The sequence below is a fragment of the Salmo salar genome, chromosome 14 (assembly GCF_965601325.2).
Source record: "Salmo salar chromosome 14, fSalSal1, whole genome shotgun sequence".
Taxonomy (NCBI): Eukaryota; Metazoa; Chordata; class Actinopteri; order Salmoniformes; family Salmonidae; genus Salmo; species Salmo salar.
Window position 1 is genome coordinate 17,674,915 of NC_138304.1, and position 15,198 is coordinate 17,690,112.

Sequence of the window (15,198 nt, forward strand, 5' to 3'; positions counted from 1 at the left end):
ACTGGTGCACTTCACAAAATAGATGGCATCATGAGGGAGGAAAATTATGTGGATATATTGAAGGAACATCTCAAGACATCAGACAGGAAGTTAAATCTTGGTCACAAATGGGTCTTCCAAATGGACACTGACTCCAAGCATACTTCCAAAGTTGTGGCAAAACGGCTTAAGGACAACAAAGTCAAGGTATTGGAGTGGCCATCACAAAGCCCTGACCTCAATCCTATAGAAAAGTTGTGGACAGAACTGAAAAAGCGTGTGCGAGCAAGGAGGCCTACAAACCTGACTCAGTTACACCAGCTCTGTCATGTGGAATGGGCCAAAATTCACCCATCTTATTGTGGGAAGCTTGTGGAAGGCAACCTGAAACGTTTGACCCAAGTTAAACAATTTAAAGGCAATGCTACCAAATACTAATTGAGTGTATGTAAACTTCTGACCCATTGGGAATGTGATGAAAGAAATAAAAGCTGAACAGACCTAAGATAGGGAATTCTTACTAGGATTAAATGTCAGGAATTGTCTAAAACTGAGTTTAAATGTATTTGGCTAAGGTGTATGTAAACTTTCGACTTCAACTGTATATCTAGATTTTATGTTCTCTATAAATAAGCTTTGTTATACAACTAAAGGTCAAATACACTGCATTTCAAACAGTCAACAATAATCTAATGAATTCAGGGCTTCTTCAATTATACCTAGGCTAAATATAAGCCTTCCACAACCATAAGTCTGCCTATGTAAATGCCCTTTTTGTTACAAATTTAACCAGAACCATACAACCATTCACATCTTGTAGCAGGCATTACATAAAATGAACAGAGGTCTCAAACAATCTCTGAAGCACAAGCTCACCTGCTAGGACGTAGCCAGTTAATCTTTATATTTCAAGATTAGCCAACTTGGATCTATTTGCTAGTTAACAAGGCAGAACAGTTTAATTGTTATGAACACACCCTTCTGTCCTTCTCCAACTGTTTGAACAGCAGGCTAGCTTGTCCACTTTGTTCAGATGTTGAAATCAAGTGGCCTACATTCTTTCACAGAATGAGTTGCCAAATCCTTTGTGTTTTATAAATATGCAATAAGCATTAAAAAAAACTGACTAGGCTTCTTGTACAATAGTCTTTGGCTAAAATGCTACAAGCGGTACGTGGTACCCCAATGTCGTGCGTGACATACTGACCATTCATTTTCCAGAATTAGTGTTCATTGATACTCCTGTTTTAGTAGTGTCTACTCTGTGCTCAATTTGAGCAGTTGAGGGTATCGTTAGAAAAGTTAACGCCTCCTCTGTTACAGTAAAATAATGTCTCAATGTGTTTGTGTCCATATGACCCATTCTGTTGGACCAAACCTCAAATGCAAATAGAGAGTTGAAACCGCTTGTCAGAGAGGAAGAAGTGATCCCTCATCTTTGTTGTTGTTGAGTGGCAGGGGCTTGATGTCTGTGTGTAATCAGAGAGGAAGAGGTGAGGTAAGGTTTCACTCTCGCCAAAATCTGTCCAAAATAAGCCCAATGCATTTCTATGGGCTTATTTTGGACCTAACCTTGTCGCCTGCCTTGCCGCCTTTGGAACAACGACTCCCGTTGTTAGGGCGGAGAGATGAGCATCTCGTCATTATATACAGATCTCTGGTGTAAATGGGAAGGTGAACACAGCACAGAAGGAGCAAAGAAGACGACAGCAAAAAGACAACATGGGATCAAGCGGACATAAATGCTAATTAAAAACAAAAATACGATACAGGTACCTTGCAATATAGATATTTGGAATATCGCGCAAAAAACATACATTTGAATGAATCTAATTCATTCGATATATCTTGCAGCCCTAGATCCCATCGCTGCAGGCACAAGGTCAGGCCTGGAGGATGATGACCCACTCATCACTATCAAGATACATTTTCACACTGTGTGACCAATTCATCTTTCGCATGCTCTCTACTTGTCAGTGTTCCAAGCGGGGACATTATTTGTCTCTTTACCTAAACATGCAAACGCCATCAGATAGAATCCATAGCAAGCAGTGTACTGGAATGACATTCTGATGAAATTAAATTTAATTCACTCTCATGTTATGGGTGCCCCAAAATAACTGAAAGCCACACATGGCCTTAAATTGTACCAATTGGTCGCCCATGATATTTCAATAAGAAATCTTTAGATTTTTCCATTGTGTTTTTCAAGATGAGAAGTCCAGCCCTTTGGGTATCTCACTACACCCTCATAATGCCATGTCTTGAAATGCAAACAGACAAATTAAAAATATGTTTATATTGTAATACGTCTGACAACTTTCCAGCTCCGCCCATAACTTTTGGACTTTATAGCATTCCCAAAAAGCATGGATTATTGAGTCATTGTTAGTTTTACACTGAAGACATGACTCTGCCGTTGTGCTGTAGAATTTGTGAATGTTGTCTCTCGTATAATACATTCTATACATTAGTTTATACTGGATTATGCAAGCGCACATTTTCGTTTACTGTAATTTTGTTAGTTATGTTCCAACATTCCCTCCAACTTGTGCCAACATCAGTTTGTTTTAAGTCTTGGTTCCAAAAGTGTATTTTTTTTCTAATAGATTGTCAGTTGGATAGGCTCTCTGAAAAGTTTTGCATATCTTCCCTGTCATATGAACATCCTTTTCTGACTCAAATAAGTTTCCATCAAGGTTGCTCTGATATCCAAAAGAATTCTAATCGAAATTTCCTGATTTGTAACTTTTAAGTTGCATGTATTTGAAACTATCTACATTGGTCAGTCCAAAATTACTTTAAAATTCTGTCATGGAAATACATTTATATTTTAGCTTTAAAAATAATAAACTTGCTCTCATCCTCATGGCAAAATGTGTACAATAGCATGAGATTAGCTATAAAACTGCAGATTTCCCTTTGCCCTGTGGCAAAATGTGTAGAATTGCAGAAAATTCCCAAAACATGTATGGGACATGTCTTGATTGATGCATGTCTCAGTGGACTAATCCATTGCGGAAGCCGCAGGGATGGCATACCAGTAGTATGTTTACCGTTAATTCACATAATTTCTAATCTACAATGTTTGTTTGGATACCGTAATTTCTGTTAAGGCATTCAATATATTACTATTCTTTTACTGTTCTCAATTTTGGAGTGGACATGTTGTTTGCAGAGAACACAACCTAGGCTACACTTGTGAGAAACACATGTTGGTTTATTTCATTCCATTTAGGAGGTCAATTTATTCATTGTGTTTTGTTTGGAGCGCTCCTGTCAATGTTGAATAAGGACGCACACCTGATTACACATACAACTAGACCTAGGCTACCTGGCTTGAGTGCACATGTAGGCTTATAAATGTGCCCATTTGGGGATCTGACAGCTTCTCAGTATTTTTTTCTTCACCTCAAAACAGGAAGTAAACTAAATCTGTTTTTATATCCATTGAGAATGACAATAGTTCCTTAATGTAGCTTATTTGAAAAATCTTTCCAGCTCGCTCCCTTTCGATAACCAGTCATAAAATAGGCCTACCTGATTAATTCTTATCCCGTGCGCAAATAGCCTACAGCTGTGTCTGTCCAGAGCTCACTGGCAGGGGAAACTCTTGAGGGTCCATAATATTTTATACAATGTTGCAAGTTTGCTAGCTTAGGGCTGGACAAAGTTGATACAATGTTTCAAGTCTCATGAGGGACGCAGTGCTTCCCGTATATTTGATGAGGATCTCCAAATTACAAATGTATGGTCCCTTACTAGACGTCCGTGGGTGGTAAAATTAACCGACCGCCTCTCGGTGTCCCCCAGGGTCCAGTCTTCCGGGAAGTCATCAAATGAAGTCTCTAGGACATTTGGTTTCCGCGTTATATTTTTTAATTTGGGACATTTTTCTGCTGTACCGGAAAATTCCACCAGATGGCGACTGGCTGTATATTGCAAATTGACAAAACATCACCAAATGGACATGGCCATTTCTCGTAAACGGAAAAGACTAAACTCGGTGAGCACAGGTTTGGCCAAATGTACTTTTAGCCCAGAAACAAGATGTCGTTGAGGCCTCAACGCTCTTTGAGTTAATGCCCATTTTCTGGGATTAAAGGTTGAAAATGGTAATACAGTGCTAATTTGACCGCTTCATGTAAAAGTACATAAACCTACAGTGTAAGGAAAAATAGAACCAGCCATGTATCCAACATTCATTTGATGATGGTTAAACAAAAGTTATTTTTTTTTAAGTTATAGATCAAGTTGCGCGTGTTAACCTGTCTGGGCTAGGGGGCAGTATTTTCACGGCCGGATAAAAAAACGTACCCGATTTAAACTGGTTACTACTCTTTCCCAGAAACGAGAATATGCATATTATTAGTAGATTTGGATAGAAAACACTCTGAAGTTTCTAAAACTGTTTGAATGGTGTCTGAGTATAACAGAACTCATATGGCAGGCAAAAACCTGAGAAAATTCCAAGCAGGAAGTGGCCTGTCTGAGAAATTGTAGTTCTTTCTAGTCCCTTTTGAAACTACAGTATCTCTGGGGTTACGTTGCACTTTCTAAGGCTTCCATTGGCTCTCTAAAGCCTTCAGAAAGCGGATTGAGGCGTCTCCTGTCTCTGGGCAGAGTATACTATCACAGTTTATCAGTGGTCTGCCTAGTGACAAAGAGATTGGAGATGCGCGGTCCTGCGACCATGCTATTTTTTCTTTTTCTCTTTGAATTAACACACTATTGTCCGGTTGGAATATTATCGCTATTTTACGAGAAAAATACCATAAAAATTGATTTTAAACAGCGTTTGACATGCTTCTAAGTACGGTAAAGGAACATTTAGAATTTTTGTCTCAAAATGCGATCGCGCGTTACCCTTTGGATAGTGACCTGAACGCATGAACAAAACGGAGGTATTTGGACATAACTATGGATTATTTGGAACAAAAACAACATTTCTTGTGGAAGTAGCAGTCCTGGGAGTGCATTCTGACGAAGATCAGCAAAGGTAATACAATTTTTCTAATAGTAATTCTGAGTTTAGTGAGCCCCGAAGTTGGCTGGTGTCAAAATAGCTAGCTGTGATGGCTGAGCTATGTACTCAGAATATTGCAAAATGTGCTTTCGCCGAAAAGCTATTTTCAAATCTGACATAGCGATTGCATAAAGGAGTTCTGTATCTATAATTCTTAAAATAATTGTTATGTATTTTGTCAACGTTTATGGTGAGTAATTTAGTAAATTCACCGGAAGTTTTGGGTGGGAATGCATGTTCTGAACATCACATGCCAATGTAAAAAGCTGTTTTTGGATATACATATGAACTTGATTGAACAAAACATGCCTGTATTGTATAACAATGTCAAAGGTTAGTGCTTCATTTAGCTGTGTTTTGGGTTTATGTGACATATATGCTTGCTTGGAAAATGGCTGTGTGATTATTTGTGGCTATGTACACTCCTAACATAATCTAATGTTTTGCTTTCGCTGTAAAGCCTTTTTAAAATCGGACAATGTGGTTAGATTAACGAGAGTCTTGTCTTTAAAATGGTGTAAAATAGTCGTATGTTTGAAAATTTAAAATTATTGCATTTCTGAGGTTTTGTATTTCGCGCCACGCTCTTCCACTGGCTGTTGAATAGAGTGGGACGGTGACGTGCCACCTAGCCCATAGAGGTTAAGGCAGGTTTCGGAGCTCTACGTGATTTCTGTGATTTTCTGTACTCTCTCTCTCCCCACACACACACACACACACACAATGTGGAGTGACACTGTGGGGCTTACAGACACACAGAGCCTGCAATAGTTACCTGCGTTTGAACCATCAAAGAACCGTCAGACCTAGAGCTCTGAAACGTCATAAACCTGTTATAGGGCTTAAGTCGGTAGTGCACGGTGAGTTATGTGGCTCTAGAAGGTTCTCAAGCCGAGAAACAGCTTTGTCCATTTGCAATAACTTCGATTCATTTTTAACGTCGCGAAAATGACGACATTTAGAGAAGTCCCAGAATCACAAGACTAGGTGCATTGATACCTCCTCGGCACATAGAGACGGACCCTAAAGTTTCTGTCCGATAGCCCTTTCAGGGACCCCGTAGCAAAGCCCGGAAAATGTGAATTTTCTCACTAATTAAGGTCGCTGGCCGGTCTACAAATGACCTATCGAGACAAAATTCGGGATTCGGGGTCAGTATGTGAGATTGGGAGATTGGTGTCAGTATGTATACGTTTGGTGTCAGTATGATATCTTATTGACTGATGGCTGACCTAATGGCAGTATAATATATTTGCATTGTACATTTTATATTGCAAATGGACAGTGTACATTTCCAATATATTTTATGAGGGATTTACCATCACCAAATGGACAGGTTGAAATCAACATCAACAAGGAACCACTATCACTGCTCGGCCATCCTGAGTTCAGCGAGCCAGTCAATTGGGCATTTCTGCAGTATATTAGAGCATGTCCAATTTGTCATGGTAAATGCCCATTGTAAGACATCGCAAACGGACAATGTACAATTGTACATTTCCAATGTATTTAATGAGGGATTTAACATCAAATGCACAGGCTGAAATCAACACCAACGAGCGATTGGACAGTGTCCATTAGACATATGCTATATTGTCAGTGTGAACATGCTCTTCTGTAAGTTGACAGTGTCCATTGCCAATGTATATCCATAACGACTTCCCATTAGGAAATGGACATGCTGAAGACGAGAAATTCTTGCTTCCTATGATCAAACATGACAAATAGACCTAGGTTGATTCAGGGCTTAACATAGTGATATATATCATTTGGTCAGTATATATGCCATTTAGACATTTCCTATGCCATTTGGACATGGTTCACTGATTTGTGGGTTCGGAAACTGACTTCCTATGATCATATATGACAAATGGACATAACATCCTGATTTGGTACTTTCAATACTTATATATGCCATTTGGACATGGTTCACTGACTTTTGGGTTGGGAAGCCGACTTCCTATAACCATATACGGCAAATGGACAAAACATAGGCCTTATGGACAAACTCAATCAAATAAGACAAACGTATGTCCATACGGCTACATATGTATAATTGACAAAAAAGAAAAGGAAAATCTTTTTTTTTTTTTTTGATTTTGGAAATTTCACCCTTGGGACCAGACTTTGTGACCATTTCCCATATGAAAATCTACGGTGGAGCGCACTCGCCACCTTTGGGATTTTTGGAGTATGACACTTGGCATTTGCCATGTTCCACTTCTAATATGTTTTTGATGAACTGCCGTCCATTTGGGTGGTATTTGCGATTGTGTACTTGGTTTGCCCAATGCCAATAAGATGCCATTCATTTTTGTCCATTTCATGGGGGTCTTCCCTTACCTTGCAGACAGGCCATGCATAGCCAATGTGATTTATTTTTATCAGGATATCGTTTTTATTTGTTGGCTTTATGTAGGCTATTTTTACAGAGTTGGCTATGGCAATAGAAGTTACTTTTCAGTATTCATAACAAAAAGTATCTCTACCTCAAAAGTATCTCTACCTCAGTCACAGGGCACCCCACGTCCTCTTTCCCTCCCTGTCCCTTAACTCTCTCTCAGGCAGAGCTGCATGCTGACTACTGTTCATGTTCTGTCTGTCTGACTGACTGCCTGCCTGTGTACTCAACTGTTCCCGCTTCACAGCATCCATTTCCACTGAGCCGCTCTGCTTTGACCATCATGGCATTCCTCAGAAAGCCAGGGCTCCACCATCCCCTGATCCCTGAGCTAGTACCACACATGACAGGGACTTAGACTACTGGTCTTTCACTATAGGCAGGCTAATATGGGGTTGAGTATTTAGGCAAATAGTTAGGCTACATATCTGAATATGTCCTAAATGTGTAGGCTTCAGAACATATTTCATGTGACCTATTGATTTTTTCCTGCGCAAGCAAATTTGTAGGCTAGTTTATCATCTTCATGCTTTGTTTTCTTCGTGTAAACTGACAGATATTATGGTGGTCATGTTGAATCATTTTGATGGGATGGAGAGGCAGCAAGCACATTATTTGTGTTAGCATGCACATTGTGTTTTCATCTTGACATTGGCCCTCGCTGCTGGCCATTGCAAAGAGTGTAGGCTAGCCTAAATGATATCCTTTTGCAGGGGGGCAACAAGCATGTAGTGTATTATAGCACAGCACAGAGTAGCCTACTACTCTCAACTAGAGGTCGACCGATTATGATTTTTCAACGCCGATACCGATTGGAGGACCAAAAAAATGCTGATACCGATTAAATTGGACGATTTTTATTAAAAAAAATATGTAATAATGACAATTACGACAACACTGAATGAACACTTATTTTAACTTAATATAATACATAAATTAAATCTATTTAGTCTCAAATAAATAATGAAACTTGCTCAATTTGGTTTAAATAATGCAAAAACACAGTGTTGGAGAAGAAAGTAAAAGTGCAATATGTGCCATGTAAAAAAGCTAACGTTTAAGTTCCTTGCTCAGATCATATGAAAGCTGGTGGTTCAATATTCCCAGATCTTCAATATTCCCAGCTAAGAAGTTTTAGGTTGTCGTTATTATAGGAATTATGACGCGTCGACTATTTCTCTCTATACCATTTGTATTTCATATACCTTTGACTATTGGATGTTCTAATAGGCACTTTAGTATTGCCAGCCTTATCTCAGGAGTTGATAGGCTTGAAGTCATAAACAGCGCTGTGATCAAGCATTGCTAAGAGCTGCTGGAAAACGGAGTAAAGTTTGAATGAATACTTATGAGCCTGCTGCTGCCTACCACCGCTCATGTCAGACAGCTCTATCAAATCATAGAATTAATTTAAATATAATAAACACAGAAATACGAGCCTTTGGTCATTAATAGTGTCAAATCCGGAAACTATCATTTCAAAAACAAAACGTTTATTCTTTCAGTGAAATACGGAACCTTTCCGTATTTTATCGAACGGGTGGCAACTAAGTCTAAATTTGGCTGTTACATTGCACAACCTTCAATGTTATGTCATAATTATGTAACATTCTGGCAAATTAGTTTGCAACGAGCCAAGCGGCCCAAACTGTTGCATATACCCTGACTCTGCGTGCAATGAACGCAAGAGTAGTGACACAATTTCCCTAGTTAATATTGCCTGCTAACATGAATTTATTTTAACCAAATATGCAGGTTTAAAAAATCTATACTTCTGTGTATTGATTTTAAGAAAGGCATTGATGTTTATAGTTAGGTATATTCGTGCAATGATTGTGCTTTTGTTAAATCACCCGTTTGGCGAAGTAGGCTGTGATTCGATGAGAAATTAACAGGCACCGCATTGATTATATGCAACGCAGGACAAGCTAGTTAACCTAGTAATATCATCAACCATGTGTAGTTAACTAGTGATTATGTTTAGATTGATTGTTTTTTTATAAGACAAGTTTAATGCTAGCTAGCAACTTACCTTGGATCCTCGCTGCACTCGCGTAACAGGTGGTCAGCCTGCCACGCAGTTTCCTTGTGGAATGCAATGTAATCGGCATTCAAAAATGCCGATTACCGATTGTTATGAAATCTTGAAATCGACCTCTACTCTCAACTTCATATCCATTGTTGTGGGAATAGTGGGATAAATATAATTTTACCACTGTGATCCCGAACATCATTGACCTGGCATTGATCTCGAGGCCCATATGTTAGAGATCTGGTTTTGGACCCAGAACACAACACTGCAGTCTTTTCTCTCTCTGTCTCAAACAAAGGCATGGTGTCTGTGCCAGTCATGACCGTAACAAACCGTATTCTTCACTGTTCAGCGTTCCTCACAGCTAACAAGTTTTTGTGAGAAACACTAGAATCAACAGCTGTGGTTGTCTTGACTGTGCCAGCCTGGGTGTGTGTTTGGTCAAGCCAAAAAGGGGAAGAGTTTATCGGTGAGAGACTGGGAAGTGTTTAATCTTAATGTGATCAACAGGGGAATTCAAATTGGTTAATTACACATCAGGGATGGAATGTGTTGACGTTGTCATAAAGTGTTGCTTTGAGTTGGTAAACTACATACACAGTCAGGGTTTTAGCCTAAATGTTTAGCTATTGATGTTATGCAATATGCATCACAACAGTGTCCAGCTTTAAAACGATAAGGCCTGGGCCAAATGCATCTGTTTATGACCACTTGCTTCACGTCGCTGGTCTCTGTTATGAACCTGTTATGAGTGTATCATGCTTCACATACTGTCATTAGGCTACTTATTCTGTCAAGCTAAGTCATGTTTATGACTTATGCAGGCAGTATGATGGAACATCCAAATAATGGGTTCCTGCTAAAGTCATCCAAGCCTAATGCCTTTCCCTCGTTTTGTCATGACCATCTATTCACACTGACACTTACCAAAATAATTTTACCACCCCAGCCTCCCAACGAACACACCGACACAGACACACACTCCAATCTCAATATTCATAAACCTGTTGTGTGTAGCTGTGTACCAGGCTCTGTAGATCAAATGATTCAGACAGAGTTTAAGGGCCCAGCAGCTATTCACTGTGAAGTGTGAGGAGTGGGTATACAGACAGGTGCACTAACGGATATGACATGTCAAACAGAACAAGTGAACATGGTAGCCTATATTTACTCGTTACTATATGCATTCCATGCTACAGGCCTAATGCTAATATAATATTACCTTGAAGAATAATCAATGCAAACTTACACTTGCTCTTAATTTCCCACTTATCTCATGATGACACAGTGTCTCAGCCTAAAAACACAGACAAACCAGACAAACACCACAATAATATCTCAGAGGAGCCATAACATTGCCATGTACCCAGTGGACTGGCAAGTCCAAGTGTTCTTGCTTGTTAGTGGGCAATTACTAGAATTATGTCACATCTCATATCCCCATACAATAACGATGCCGACTCTGCAATCCCCCCCCAGCGCTCGAGCCACCCAAACCATCATCATGACAAAATGTTAAAACCTCAAGGAGCGACATTGAGGTTTAGGAGCATAGTTTCATTGTGACCTGCTGCTTCAGGCTGGTGCACAATGCAAAGATGCAACGTTGTATCACCAGTTTAGCTAAATGACAGCCACCTGTATGGTGCAATGTGAGCCAAAAAACAACCCGAGTCGGCTACGTACGAACGTTGGCTCGTGATTGCATGGCAGTTGAAACACGACGTCGCACACTTAACATTTTCATTCAGACTGACCTTTTCATATTTCTGTCGTAAAAATGTAAGTGACTAGCCGACATCATTAAAACAGCCGTGTTGATGTATAGCCTACGTTGGTGGATAATTCTGGGAAAATAACGACGGGACCTAAGTATGTATGTCTACGTCAGTCAGTGCGGAAGATATAATCGTAGCAGGTAAACCATAGGTAAAACACTTACCTTGATACCCAGCGGAGGAAAACAAAAGATGCTGCGGTATCTTACCGTTAGACGGAATGTGTGGGGATGGCCTCAAAGCTTCAAGAGAAACGCCAAACAAGCTCATTCAATGCAATCTACAAGCGACTGTACAGTCTGTATCCCTGCGCCATGGAAGTGTGGGGGGGGGGGGTGCTAGGACAATATTCCGAGTTGTCTTGCATATAAATCATCAAAGAATGATTCAAAGTCTTATTCCTACATTACTTCGTGTTAATATTGATGGATTGTTAACGATAAATGATTGTGTTTGAGATTCGAGAATATGATCTATTCTCAGTCGATCTGTGCACCCCTACCATCGTATATGATGTGTTCCATTTTCTCTTAAAAGATACACCTCCTTTTTATGAACGCAAGGCACAGTTAGATCCATAGAAATAGAATGAATAGAACGGCCTTGGAACCTCTAACCCTGAGCCTTCGCTAAATCCCGCTTCACAATGTTGGGCAACCAATCGCAGCGCTCCAATGGATCGAGTCAGACACCTCGGTCAAGCTCACGTTTACATCGTGAGGGCTTTGGCAAGAAAAAAATACATGTTTAAATGGCTAAATAATTGAACACTGCACCAGGAGTACTTACTACTGTGACTCTTGAAATGCAGCCTGTTGATGGAATATTTTTCTAATATGAAATTATACGTTTGTTATTGTTTGTTAGCTCAGTCTCACTAACCACTTAAAATACCTTGTTTTCTCAAAATGTGTGTTAGCTAGCTAACTTAGCAATGTTATGATTAAAACTCCCATCTGCTGTTGACATCAGCATACGATTTGAGAGCACTAGTTAGCTCCAAAAGTGGTTATAGCTTTGAATGCATGCTGACCAGTGGCGACCCGCAGGTAGGGCAGAGAGAGCCCCATCTGTTTTGAGCCCCACCTGTTTAGCTAAAAAAAAAAAAAATGTTGCCTGTATTGCATGTTATTTTGGCATTAATATTTGTCACATATCAGTTTGAAAACAATGTAAATATATATATATATATATATATATATATATATATATATATATATATATATATACATATACATTTAGTTAATAAAGCCGCATACAAACTTGGACTCTTTTTTACTTTCTTGATTAAGGCAGCTCTAAAATGCAGGTGTTTCAGCCTAGCTCAGTGCTTTCTGTGCTGGTGGGGCAGCCAGGGGAAAACACGGAGCGTTGGGGTTGGTAATGTTTTTTAGTTGCTCCGTGATTGGCTCAGTGTTCTGTCACTCACGAGGGCACTACGTCGCTGCAGTGAGCTCTACAGGTAGAGCTAGAAAATTCAAGCCCCTTGGGTGCTGCCATAGAGTTACATTAGAAGTTCCCATCCAAGAAGGCTCAAGGTCATTGGCAACACATAAAATGACGTCAAATCACATTATATCTACAGTAGCTTTGATTGGACTGGTTAGAGTGCTGGGCCATTAACCAAAAGGTTGCTGGATCAAATCCCAGAGCTGAGAAGGTAAAAATCTGTCGTTCTGCCCCTGAGCAAGGCAGTTAACCCACTGTTCCTGGGGCACTGTGGATGTTGATTAAGGCAGCCCCCTGCACCTCTCTGATTCAGAGGGGTTGGGTTAAATGGGGAAGACACATTTCAGTTGGAGGCATTGTACAACTGACTAGGTATCCCCCATTCCCTTTTAAAATCTTAGCTAGACAAGCAGTCCTCATCATGAATCAAGTCGACAATCCTTGTCATATGAAAATTAATAATGAATAGAAATTATAGATAAAACGTATCGGTGCTCATCGGCCATTAGACATAAACATTACACAACAAGTTGGAAATTGCAAATTTAACAATGAGTGGTTTGGAAGGAATCAGTGGCAAACTGCAAGCATTGCAAAGCAATCACTAGCCTGCTATTCAGTGGAGTGGGTGTTTGGTCCAAGTCTGGGTTTAAGGGTCTCTTTTCCAAGCTTAAAAAGGACAAACATTCAACATTGGCCATGCTGTCAATCCAGCATGACTTCTGCCATGTTCAAAACAACAAAACTCAGAACTGGGAAATCTTAGACTTCTGAGACCTCGGGAAAAAATGAGCTCTGACTGGGAAAATAAGTTTTGAACAGTCATCCAACTCGGAATTGCAAGTCGGGAACTCAGGCCTCTTTCTAGAGCTCTGACCTGAAGATCCCTGATGTTATCATGATTCCACCTTGTTGTTTTCCTGAGTTCCCAGTTGTCTTGAAAGCACCATACATCCAGAGAATGCCAGACTTTGATGACAAAGTTTGTCCACGAAGGACCGTCACGCCACCTTCCTGTTCAAGTGAGCAAAGCACAACAAGGTGTGCCCAAAAATGTATTTTATGCTGCTGTATAAATGATGTAATATGCCAGAGAGATATGTATACTGTAGCTAAGAAAGCAATACTAAGTGTGTGTTGTGTAGTAAGCTGTTAGTAGCCCATGTGCCTCACCCTAATAATTTGGTCCCTTTTCCCCGCATAATTTAGCCTACTGTTCAAACTTAGTGGTACACATGTAGCTTATAGCCTGTTTTAGAGAAATGTCATCATCAAATTTTGTAAGAGCTTTCATTGTCTGCTTATATGCCCCCTTTATTTATCCTAATACTTTCAGAAAGACCCATGTTCTGAATTCTGTCGTTGTATATTTCAAAAGTGTTGAACAAATAGTTATATTGTCAACGTCCGTCCTAGCTCGCCCATTAATGTTTTAATCAAAATTACTGATTTCTTGTTATCCGCTCCCTTATGCCATAGTTTGTACATCTCAATTGTCAGTAGAAACCACCTTTTTTTTTTTTTTAAGTCAGTAAATGAGGCTGAATGAACTGTTTCGCTGCCAGACAAGGCTCCGCTGATAGCCAGGTGTAACAGTAGTAACGTGTTGGGACTGTTGTTGGGACAGCTTTATGTAGCCCCTAACAGTTTGTGTCACCCTTACAGTGCAATGAATGTATTGTTTAGTGTTATGTTGTGTAGTTTTTTTTTTTGCCCCACCAAGATTTACATGCTAAAATTGCCACTGATGCGGACAGTGAATTCATAGTCATTCTACGAATGTACACTACAACATATTACCAGGTTCATGTGAAGCAATTTAATGACAGTTCACCACAACATACCCAAGGGTTTCCTGATTAGCAAGGGGTAGTCTGTGTTTAGTTTAATTGTGTATTAGAAGCACAGCTTGAGATAATTGTGAAGGGTTTTCTCCACTAGTTAGAATGGGGAATTGGGCTTCCCGGGAAAATGTTGTCGAAGGTTGCAACAGTAACTAAAGGGGTGGGGCTTAGTGAAGAGTCAACTCATGGGTACACTCGCTATGGCTACCTGGTATTGTGATGCAATAATTTCCCATGGTAATGTAGAATGCTAATTCAAATGATGTTAACTGATGTGAAATTGAATGTTTTTTTTTAACAAATCACAGCACATATTGGTTGGGTACACTTTCTGCTTTTACTTCCTGCTTTGCTCCTATAAGTACACTTGCAAACGTTGCCAGTCCACCCATTATGCCATCATTGACTTGAATGTGGAGGCCCCTTCTATCCATTTTATTTCTATGGGCAAATCATGCTGGCCTGGTATGCACATTAATCAGAGCATTAAAGTAACTGTCCAGTGTTTCCAGATTTCTATTAAATATGAGTGATTACAATTTAATTACAATGAGTGAAATAGTTTTCCTTCTAAAAATTATTAAGTATATTAAAAAGCTGTTTTTCTGTGTTTAAATGATTGGGGTGTACCCTAAAAACAGAATGGTGTGGGCATATAATGGTCGTTAAAAATATTAATATTATACCTC

General features: G+C 39.6%; 1 protein-coding gene across 5 annotated transcripts in view; it reads right to left on the minus strand.

The window, feature by feature from the left end:
- LOC106568877 (protein FAM110B) overlaps positions 1 to 11,548 on the minus strand; it is a 45,354-nt gene extending 33,806 nt beyond the window's left edge. For 3 of the 5 annotated variants that reach the window (XM_082960802.1, XM_082960801.1, XM_082960800.1), the window contains exon 1: positions 11,426 to 11,548. The gene's annotated coding sequence lies outside the window, so the exon portion shown is untranslated. Of the gene's footprint in view, positions 1 to 10,687; positions 10,736 to 11,380 lie in introns of all 5 variants that reach the window. The other 2 variants (XM_014139651.3, XM_014139649.3) reach the window with 2 other exon arrangements.
- Positions 11,549 to 15,198: the final 3,650 nt, after the last annotated feature.